The sequence below is a fragment of the Pelophylax lessonae genome (genome assembly GCF_965119305.1).
Source record: "Pelophylax lessonae genome assembly, chromosome: 2".
Classification (NCBI taxonomy): Eukaryota; Metazoa; Chordata; class Amphibia; order Anura; family Ranidae; genus Pelophylax; species Pelophylax lessonae.
This window is the reverse complement of record NC_138769.1, coordinates 63,554,411-63,564,118: the sequence shown is the minus strand read 5'-3', so window position 1 is coordinate 63,564,118 and position 9,708 is coordinate 63,554,411.

The window sequence follows — 9,708 nt, the reverse complement described above, 5'->3', positions numbered from 1 at the left end:
ATGTCGCACCGTATTTGCGCATCGGTCAAACGCAATTTCTTTGGAAAAAATACACGTTTTGAATTGTTGGTAACCTGGATTACAAAGGCCCAGATGTTAGAATTGCCTTGTAAAACTGGAAAGGACTTAGATTTAGGTTTGTAAGATAGAGGTGAAGTAAAGGCCAGAGTGTCCGGTAGGGAATGAACCGGGAGGAGGAGATGTGCGTCTCGAATCCCAGGTCCATCCTCGGGGTGACTCTCCTCCCATAGATTGATGAGATCTTGAAAAGCTTGTAGATCTTCCATAGTGGTGTTTTTCAAAAGTGAGTTACCATAAGAAGGGGTATCCATCTCATTGAAACTTTTGTCATATATGACCTTACACATAAGGAGTCTGGCAAACAAAAGCAAGTCCTTGACAAGTTTAAACTTTTCAGCTTCCTGATCCGGACAGAAGGTGAGGCTGAGCTTCAAAACCTCGGCCTCAGTTTCTGATAATAGATAGGATGACAAATTAATAATTTCCTATTGCTCCCGACCATCCTCACAACGGGGGTCTGGAAAAACTACTTTGGGGGCTGAACCAGGGATTTAGAGGGTGTAGGCGTGGTGACTGGTGCTCTTTTTGAATCTGTTAGTGATTGTACAAAAGATGGGTGCTGTGCGTACAACCGATTGCGCATTGGAGGAAGTGGCGCCAAGTTCATTTACCTTTTGATTGTTCGAAAAGACCGATTGTGAATGTGTGAAATTGTGCATAGATGCTGACGATAGTGCCAGGGATATATTATTACTTTGTGAGCTAGAGGTGATAGGTATATTCAGTGTGGTACAGTTATATGTACAATTTGAACAGTCTGATTTATTCTTATCTGGATTGTGCATTTTCTTGGGGTGCCCGGGTAAGGGGTTCTCCTCCTCATTCTTTCTTTTCTTGGATACTGTAGTAGATCCTTCTGGATATGGACCTATTTGTGCAAAGGATACTGAGGACAAAAGAAGACAAGTCAAATTCAATACCATCAAAATTAGTTTCAGGTAAGTCAAAGTTGAAATGTCCCCTACGGTGTTGAAAGCCCTCCTGGGACCATTTATATGCCTGCTCACCATCATAAGCTTTCTTATCTCTCAGAAATCTAGTCTCCTTGGAATTTATAAGATCTGTAGAATATTTAGTGAGATGCTTTTTCAATTTTTTATCTCTATCAGAATACCCTGGGAAAGAGGCTATAGCTTTGTGTTCATCCTGCCAACTATGTATTTCCCTATCCACATCATTAATATCAGAATCATATTGATCTCTTTGGTCACAGAACATGACTGCAAGTAAGCTTTCTATGCTTCCTTTACCTAAGGATCCATTTTTTTGATATTAGGAAATATTTGTAACCACAACCCCCAGGGCACAACTTTACTGTCAATGTATTTATCAAATAATAGATAATGGGGTACTTTGACGCAGTGGTGGGCTTGAGCACGATATGGCCATATGGTGGGACTAAATCCCCATTTTTATTTATGGATTGTCTCTATATTTGATAGTCATTTCTTTTGCATGTGTGCACTATTCTTTTTTAATATAAATGTATTTATCAAAGTACTGTTTATGCCAATATAAACAAGTCTTTCTTTCAACCAGTCTCTGAAGTTTTACAAAGAATCTATTAGCGTCAGCTTCTGACAGAACGCTGTAAGAGCGAACTTTCTGAAACTCTATTACAAAACCCTCCCAGGCTTCCCCACAGTAGTCAGTTAGAGTATACATCTGTAGCAATATTTCCAGGCCTGTGGCCTGAGGTGGGTCTGCCATTGTTACCTGTTACCTCTCCAGCCCATGTGAGCTGCGACCCTGGGTGTGAGAACTGACACATTGACAACTCTTTGTTTGGTTGTTTTATTGTAGTTTTAGGGGACGGGAGAAGGGAATGAGTGGGATACTCCTTTGGCTCAACTATGTACAATTCCGGGACGTTATAGCAAAAATGCCCGTTATCACTGTCTTGACGCCAGCCGACGCTAGCCAACGCTTACTGGCGCACTGAAAACACTGCATCTCTGAAAGTTGTGCTGGAACTCCGACTTAAGTCCAAAAGATCCAGGGATGTAGAACATTGAACGTCTGACACTGCTTGCACTGCAAAGTCACTGACTACTCCCTTCAGCCTTGCACTGGCTTGAGGTAGCTTGCTGTGGATTCCTGTATGGCTGCAACTCCTAAATTATGCACTACACACTGTGCTCTGACTCTTCAGGGCCCAAACTACAGGTACCCCCTTTATCACTTCAGGGTCCTCTGATCAGGCACCCCCTTCACAGCTAGCTGATACTTGGATCCTAGAACCTTCTCCGGAGTGGTCCCTTCTAACACTAGGCAGACCCCCAGGGGCAATCCTCAGTACTCACGACCTGGGAAGGCTTTCCTGGGACTGGAACCCTCTCGCTCTCCACTGGTTCTCGGCACACCGGATCCCCCTCAGCTCAACTCAGCACTCCCTGGATTCTCAGGCAGCACCCGAGACATCCGCTTCCTCTGACAGGAGGAGAGACAGCCGTCCTCTCCCTCCTGGGACTCTGCTTCTTGCCAAAGACCACGAGTCACGCACACGCCCCTCAGACTTATACCCACTCCCAGAATCCTTTGCAGCAGAATCTGCCTTCTGGGGTATTTACAAGCCTGAATGTGTCCCTGATTGGGTTTCCTCCACTGCCCTATGAGAAGCCTCTCACAGAGCCAGTGGGGAGACTCCCCTCTCAGCAGATACACCTGGAAGCCATGACACTCTAACCAAAAAGCAATCATGGCCCTGCTGTTAGGCAGACAAAGCCCACTATGCATTTACCTAGCACCTACCTGTAGGGTGCTCAGGGCCACTGATAGGGCATTACAACCAGCCCTGTTGTACCGGGCCCAGTCCTATCAGCAACACTGTGGGGCCCGGGCAGCATTACAGTTTATTGCTGCATTAAATAAAAAAATTGGCTTGCTAAACTTCTACCACGCTCCTACTTGTTTATGGAGCGGGGTTATACCATTTTCCTGGGCCCCATTAGGTCAACAGAGGGGCCCAGGTGCGCACAGAAAAGGGACTATTTCTTCATTTTCGGGGCGCATGTACACCATGCTGCCCTGCTACTCCCTGCAGTCCTGGCCGGCGGAGGGATACTCTGATTCTCCGCCCAGTGCCCACCTCCAGTTCTCACTTGCTGAGATGTGAGGAGGCTAACAGGAAACATCTGAAGACCGTGGCTGCAATGGACACAGGGAGTGAATATTAGAGCATAGAATCCTCACTGTGTCCTATTGTGTATCTCCCAACTAGGGATGATCGAACTTTTGAAAAGTTTGGTTCGACAAGAACACCCGAATTTCCCGAAAGTTCGGTTCGGATTCCCGGACCCCATTGAAATCAATGGGACCTGAACTTTGGGAATCAAAAAACACCATTTTGAAGCCCTAAAACCTAATAAATGCCCCTAAAAAGTGCCTAGGGTTCTGGGTCATGCCCCAGGAACTATGAATCAGGCAAAAAAAAGTTCTTAAAAATTGTCGTTTTTGCTAGAGAGCCAATTATTGAAAAAATTATTGAAAAAAAAATGAGATTTCTTTGGATTTAGTGTCTGGGGGGTCTAAAAAGTGTAATGTGAAGTTTAAGCTCTGTAGCATGTTCAGAACCAGAATTATAGCATGCCAAACCTTCAAAAATAAACAAGCAAAAAATTGGGGGAGCAAACCCTGAACATGTATATCTAAAGCCGGTGCAGCTATGGACCAAGCAACATGTATATTAAAAAAGAATAGCGCAACCATGCAAAAGAAATTACTATTAAATATGGAGACAATCCATAAATAAAAATGGGGGTTTAGTCCCACCATATGGCCATATCATGCTCAAGCCCACCACAGCGTCAAAGTACCCCATTATCAGTGGGTCCTACACTATCCATAGAAAAGGGGTGAATCCAGCCTCTCCAACCCTTGGAGACAACACTCCTTGCTGGGATGGATGTGCTAATGCACTACAAAGGACTCCTCCTGTATCTACTTGATGGTGGACTCTGATAGAGTACAGGTGTGTGTGGGGGGTGGGATGCTCAACCACAGAAGTCTGGTCAGACCGAATACATAATAAACAAACAAAAAATTGGGGGAGCAAACCCTGAACATGTATATCTAAAGCCGGTGCAGCTATGGACCAAGCAACATGTATATTAAAAAAGAATAGCGCAACCATGCAAAAGAAATGACTATTAAATATGGAGACAATCCATAAATAAAAATGGGGGTTTAGTCCCACCATATGGCCATATCGTGCTCAAGCCCACCACTGCGTCAAAGTACCCCATTATCAGTGGGTCCTACACTATCCATAGAAAAGGGGTGAATCCAGCCTCTCCAACCCTTGGAGACAACACTCCTTGCTGGGATGGATGTGCTAATGCACTACAAAGGACTCCTCCTGTATCTACTTGATGGTGGACTCTGATAGAGTACAGGTGTGTGTGGGGGGTGGGATGCTCAACCACAGAAGTCTGGTCAGACCGAATACATAATAAACAAGCAAAAAATTGGGGGAGCAAACCCTGAACATGTATATCTAAAGCCGGTGCAGCTATGGACCAAGCAACATGTATATTAAAAAAGAATAGCGCAACCATGCAAAAGAAATGACTATTAAATATGGAGACAATCCATAAATAAAAATGGGGGTTTAGTCCCACCATATGGCCATATCGTGCTCAAGCCCACCACTGCGTCAAAGTACCCCATTATCAGTGGGTCCTACACTATCCATAGAAAAGGGGTGAATCCAGCCTCTCCAACCCTTGGAGACAACACTCCTTGCTGGGATGGATGTGCTAATTCACTACAAAGGACTCCTCCTGTATCTACTTGATGGTGGACTCTGATAGAGTACAGGTGTGTGTGGGGGGTGGGATGCTCAACCACAGAAGTCTGGTCAGACCGAATACATAATAAACAAGCAAAAAATTGGGGGAGCAAACTCTGAACATGTATATCTAAAGCCGGTGCAGCTATGGACCAAGCAACATGTTTATTAAAAAAGAATAGCGCAACCATGCAAAAGAAATGACTATTAAATATGGAGACAATCCATAAATAAAAATGGGGGTATACATAATAAACAATTATGTATTCGGTCTGACCAGACTTCTGTGGTTGAGCATCCCACCCCCCACACACACCTGTACTCTATCAGAGTCCACCATCAAGTAGATACAGGAGGAGTCCTTTGTAGTGCATTAGCACATCCATCCCAGCAAGGAGTGTTGTCTCCAAGGGTTGGAGAGGCTGGATTCACCCCTTTTCTATGGATAGTGTAGGACCCACTGATAATGGGGTACTTTGACGCAGTGGTGGGCTTGAGCACGATATGGCCATATCGTGGGACTAAACCCCCATTTTTATTCATTTTTTAGTCATTTTTGAAGGTTTATTAAAAAAGAATAGCGCAACCATGCAAAAGAAATGACTATTAAATATGGAGACAATCCATAAATAAAAATGGGGGTTTAGTCCCACCATATGGCCATATCGTGCTCAAGCCCACCACTGCGTCAAAGTACCCCATTATCAGTGGGTCCTACACAATCCATAGAAAAGGGGTGATGAAAGGAGGGTAGCACCATCCCTGCGCTACTCAAATTCTAAGAAAAATAATCTGTTTTTTTTTGTGATGAATTTTAATTTATGTATAGTTGTCACTGAGGCTTTATCAAGTGTGCGATGTGAAAATCACCTGCAAGACGCACACTGCTATGCGACCCAAAGTTGTCGCTAAATAAAGCAGATGTGTGTGACGCAGAGTAGCAAAGCCTTTTGCAGTGGACTTAACGCTTACAACAAGAACAGCTGTTAAGTTGTCACTGAGGCTTTGGCCACTCTGTGCAGTGAAATTCACCTGCAAAACGCACACTGCTATGTGACCCAAAGTTGTCGCTAAATACAGCAGATGTGTGTATCGCTGAAATGTATTTTGCACAATAGCTGACTAGCAAGCACGTATACCTGCTGTAGATATATCAGCAGTGCAGCGTGTTCACTAGACGGAACCCTGACACTTAAAAGTATCCCTACAAAAACTAGATTATTGAATCTAACTATAGTGGTATATAGTACCCTAACTACACTGCATATCCCTTTCCTCACACTAAGAGGCGCATAAAGGAGTTCAACATATGGCTTAGTAAATGGTGTCAAGAGCAAGGATTTGGCTTTGTTTCTCATGATAGCTCTACTTGGAATAGAAAGGAACTGTACAAAAAAGATGGTTTGCATCTTTCTCTCAAAGGAACAAATGTACTTAGTGAACAACTCCAAGAATTTGCGAAAGAGTATTTAAACTAGGAAGGGGGGGCAAAAGAGTGGAAATACAAGAGTCCAATTGCCCCCCGAAACAATGCCAGAACAGGTCAGAAGCACAGAGGTTAAGAAATGATAAGCTCAGAGTCCTGTCCACAAATGCTCGCAGTTTAGGTAAAAAAATCAATGAACTTGGGTCAATAATGGCATCTGAGAATGTAGATTTAGTGGCTGTTACGGAGACATGGTTTAATGAAAGAAATGACTGGGACATAACCATACCAGGGTACTCTTTATACAGAAGAGACAGAGAAGGCAAGAAAGGAGGAGGAGTGGCCCTGTATGTGAAAGATAGCATTAAATCTAACCTAATACAAGTTGGTGAGGCCAACATAGAGTCAGTTTGGGTTACGTTGCAGTTTGCTAATCATGCAGTAACTCGTGTAGGTGTGATATATAGACCACCTGGTCAAGTTAAAGAACTAGATGATCTACTAGTTGAAGAAATAGATAAAATGACAATGAAAGGAGAAGTTATCATTATGGGAGATTTCAATCTTCCAGATATAAACTGGAAAACCAAAAAAGCAAGTTCTACCAGGAGTACAGATATTCTAAATTCCCTACTGGGGTTGTCTCTGCAACAAGTGGTTGAGGAGCCAACCCAGAGGGAGGCCATTTTGGATTTGGTATTCACAAATGGGGATTCGGTATATGATGTCATTGTAGGCGAAACCTTGGGATCTAGTGATCACCAGTCAGTGTGGTTTAATATAAGAACCGTGAAAGAGTCACACCACACAAAAACAAAAGTTTTAGATTTTAGAAAAACAGACTTTTCAAAAATGAAATTAGTCATAAATGAGTCCTTATCAGACTGGAACGGATTACATGGAGTCCAGGAGAAATGGGACTACTTAAAAGGTGCATTATTGAAGGCAACAGAAAATTGCATTAGACTTGTCAGTAAAAGCAAAAAAAGGAAGAGACCACTGTGGTACTCAGCAGAAGTGGCCCAAATCATTAAAAATAAAAAGCTAGCATTTTGTAATTATAAAAAACCCAGAGCAATGAAGATAAGGAAATCTACAAGATTAGGCAGAAAGAGGCCAAGCAAGTTATAAGAACTTCTAAAGCGCAGGCAGAAGAAAAACTAGCTCAGTCTATGAAAAAGGGGGATAAGACATTCTTCAGATATATAAATGAAAAAAGGAAATTAAAACAAGGAATAACTAAATTAAAAACAAAGGATGGAAGGTATGTAGAAGAGAATAATGGGCTAGCCGACTGCCTTAATGAATACTTCTGTTCATTTTTTACAGAAGAAAAAGAAGGAGAAGGACCTCCACTCGAAAGGATGACTAATGAATCATTTGATGCATGTGTCTTTACAGAGGAAGACGTTCTAAGATTGCTGTCTATAGTGAAGACAAATAAGTCACAGGGTCCTGATGAGATACACCCAAAATTATTAAAAGAGCTTAGTGGTGAGCTGGCAAAACCATTAACAGATTTATTTAACCAATCATTAGTAACAGGAGTCGTCCCGGAAGATTGGAAATTGGCAAATGTCGTGCCCATTCACAAGAAAGGTAGTAGGGAGGAATCAAGCAACTATAGACCAGTGAGTCTGACATCAATAGTAGGCAAATTAATGGAAACCCTATTAAAGGATAGGATTGTGGAACATCTTAAATCCCATGGATTGCAAGATGAAAAACAACATGGGTTTACTTCAGGGAGATCATGTCAAACAAATCTTATAGATTTTTTTGACTGGGTGACTAAAATAATAGACGGTGGAGGTGCAGTAGACATTGCATATCTAGATTTTAGTAAGGCTTTTGACACTGTCCCACATAGAAGACTTATCAATAAACTGCAGTCATTGAGCATGGACTCCCATATTGTTGAGTGGATTAGGCAGTGGCTGAGTGACAGACAACAAAGGGTTGTAGTCAATGGAGAACATTCAGAACAAGGTCATTTTACCAGTGGGGTACCTCAGGGATCTGTACTGGGACCAATTTTGTTTAATATCTTCATAAGTGATATTGCAAAAGGCCTCGATGGTAAGGTTTGTCTTTTTGCTGATGACACAAAGATATGTAACAGGGTTGATGTTCCTGGAGGGAAACGCCAAATGGAAAAGGATTTAGGAAAACTAGAAGAATGGTCAGAACTCTGGCAACTGAAATTTAATGTGGATAAGTGCAAAATAATGCACCTGGGGCGTAAAAACCCAAGGGCAGAATATAGAATATTTGACACAGTCCTGACCTCAGTATCTGAGGAAAGGGATTTAGGAATAATTATTTCAGAAGACTTAAAGGTGGGAAGACAATGTAATAGAGCAGCACGAAATGCCAGCAGAATGCTTGGATGTATAGGGAGAGGTATAAGCAGTAGAAAGAGAGAAGTGCTTATGCCGCTGTACAGAACACTGGTGAGACCTCACTTGGAGTATTGTGCGCAGTACTGGAGGCCATATCTCCAGAAGGATATAGATACTCTAGAGAGAGTCCAGAGAAGAGCTACTAAACTAGTACATGGATTGCAGGAAAAAACTTACCAGGAAAGGTTAAAGGACCTTAACATGTATAGCTTGGAAGAAAGAAGAGATAGAGGGGATATGATAGAAACTTTTAAATACATAAAGGGAATCAACTCGGTAAAGGAGGAGAGCATATTTAAAAGAAGAAAAACTACCACAAGAGGACACAGTTTTAAATTAGAGGGGCAAAGGTTTAAAAGTAATATGAGGAAGTATTACTTTACTGAGAGAGTAGTGGATGCATGGAATAACCTTCCTGCAGAAGTGGTAGCTGCAAATACAGTGAAGGAGTTTAAGCATGCATGGGATAGGCATAAGGCTATCCTTCATACAAGATAGGGCCAGGGGCTATTCATAGGATTCAGATATATTGGGCAGACTAGATGGGCCAAATGGTTCTTATCTGCCGACACATTCTATGTTTCTATGTTTCTAAAAGAACAGCTCCATACAGCAGAAGATAATTTCTAACTGACACTGTCCCTTTAATTTTTTTTTTTTCTAACTCAAACAGCACAATCGCTGTATTTCTAACTACACTGACAATCTTTCTGTAAGCTGACTGCTCTTCTGCTGATATGGAGCTTTACAAGCAATCGGCTATGCAGCAACGTCGTTTAACACAGCAGGAGAAACACAAATGCTTCCACTCTCTTCCAAAGCCTCTGTATTACAGTGCTAGAGGTTAGCGGGGGCTATGTTATATACTGGGGGGCGTATTCACTCCTGATTGGCCTCTGGTCCCCGTAGTCACTCCAATCACGTTCCTAGCAGACTCCTGCCCCCTCATTGGCTTTTACTGACATTTCTTGGCCAATTACGGGCTTTTAAAGCCCACTTCCTGTCCCATT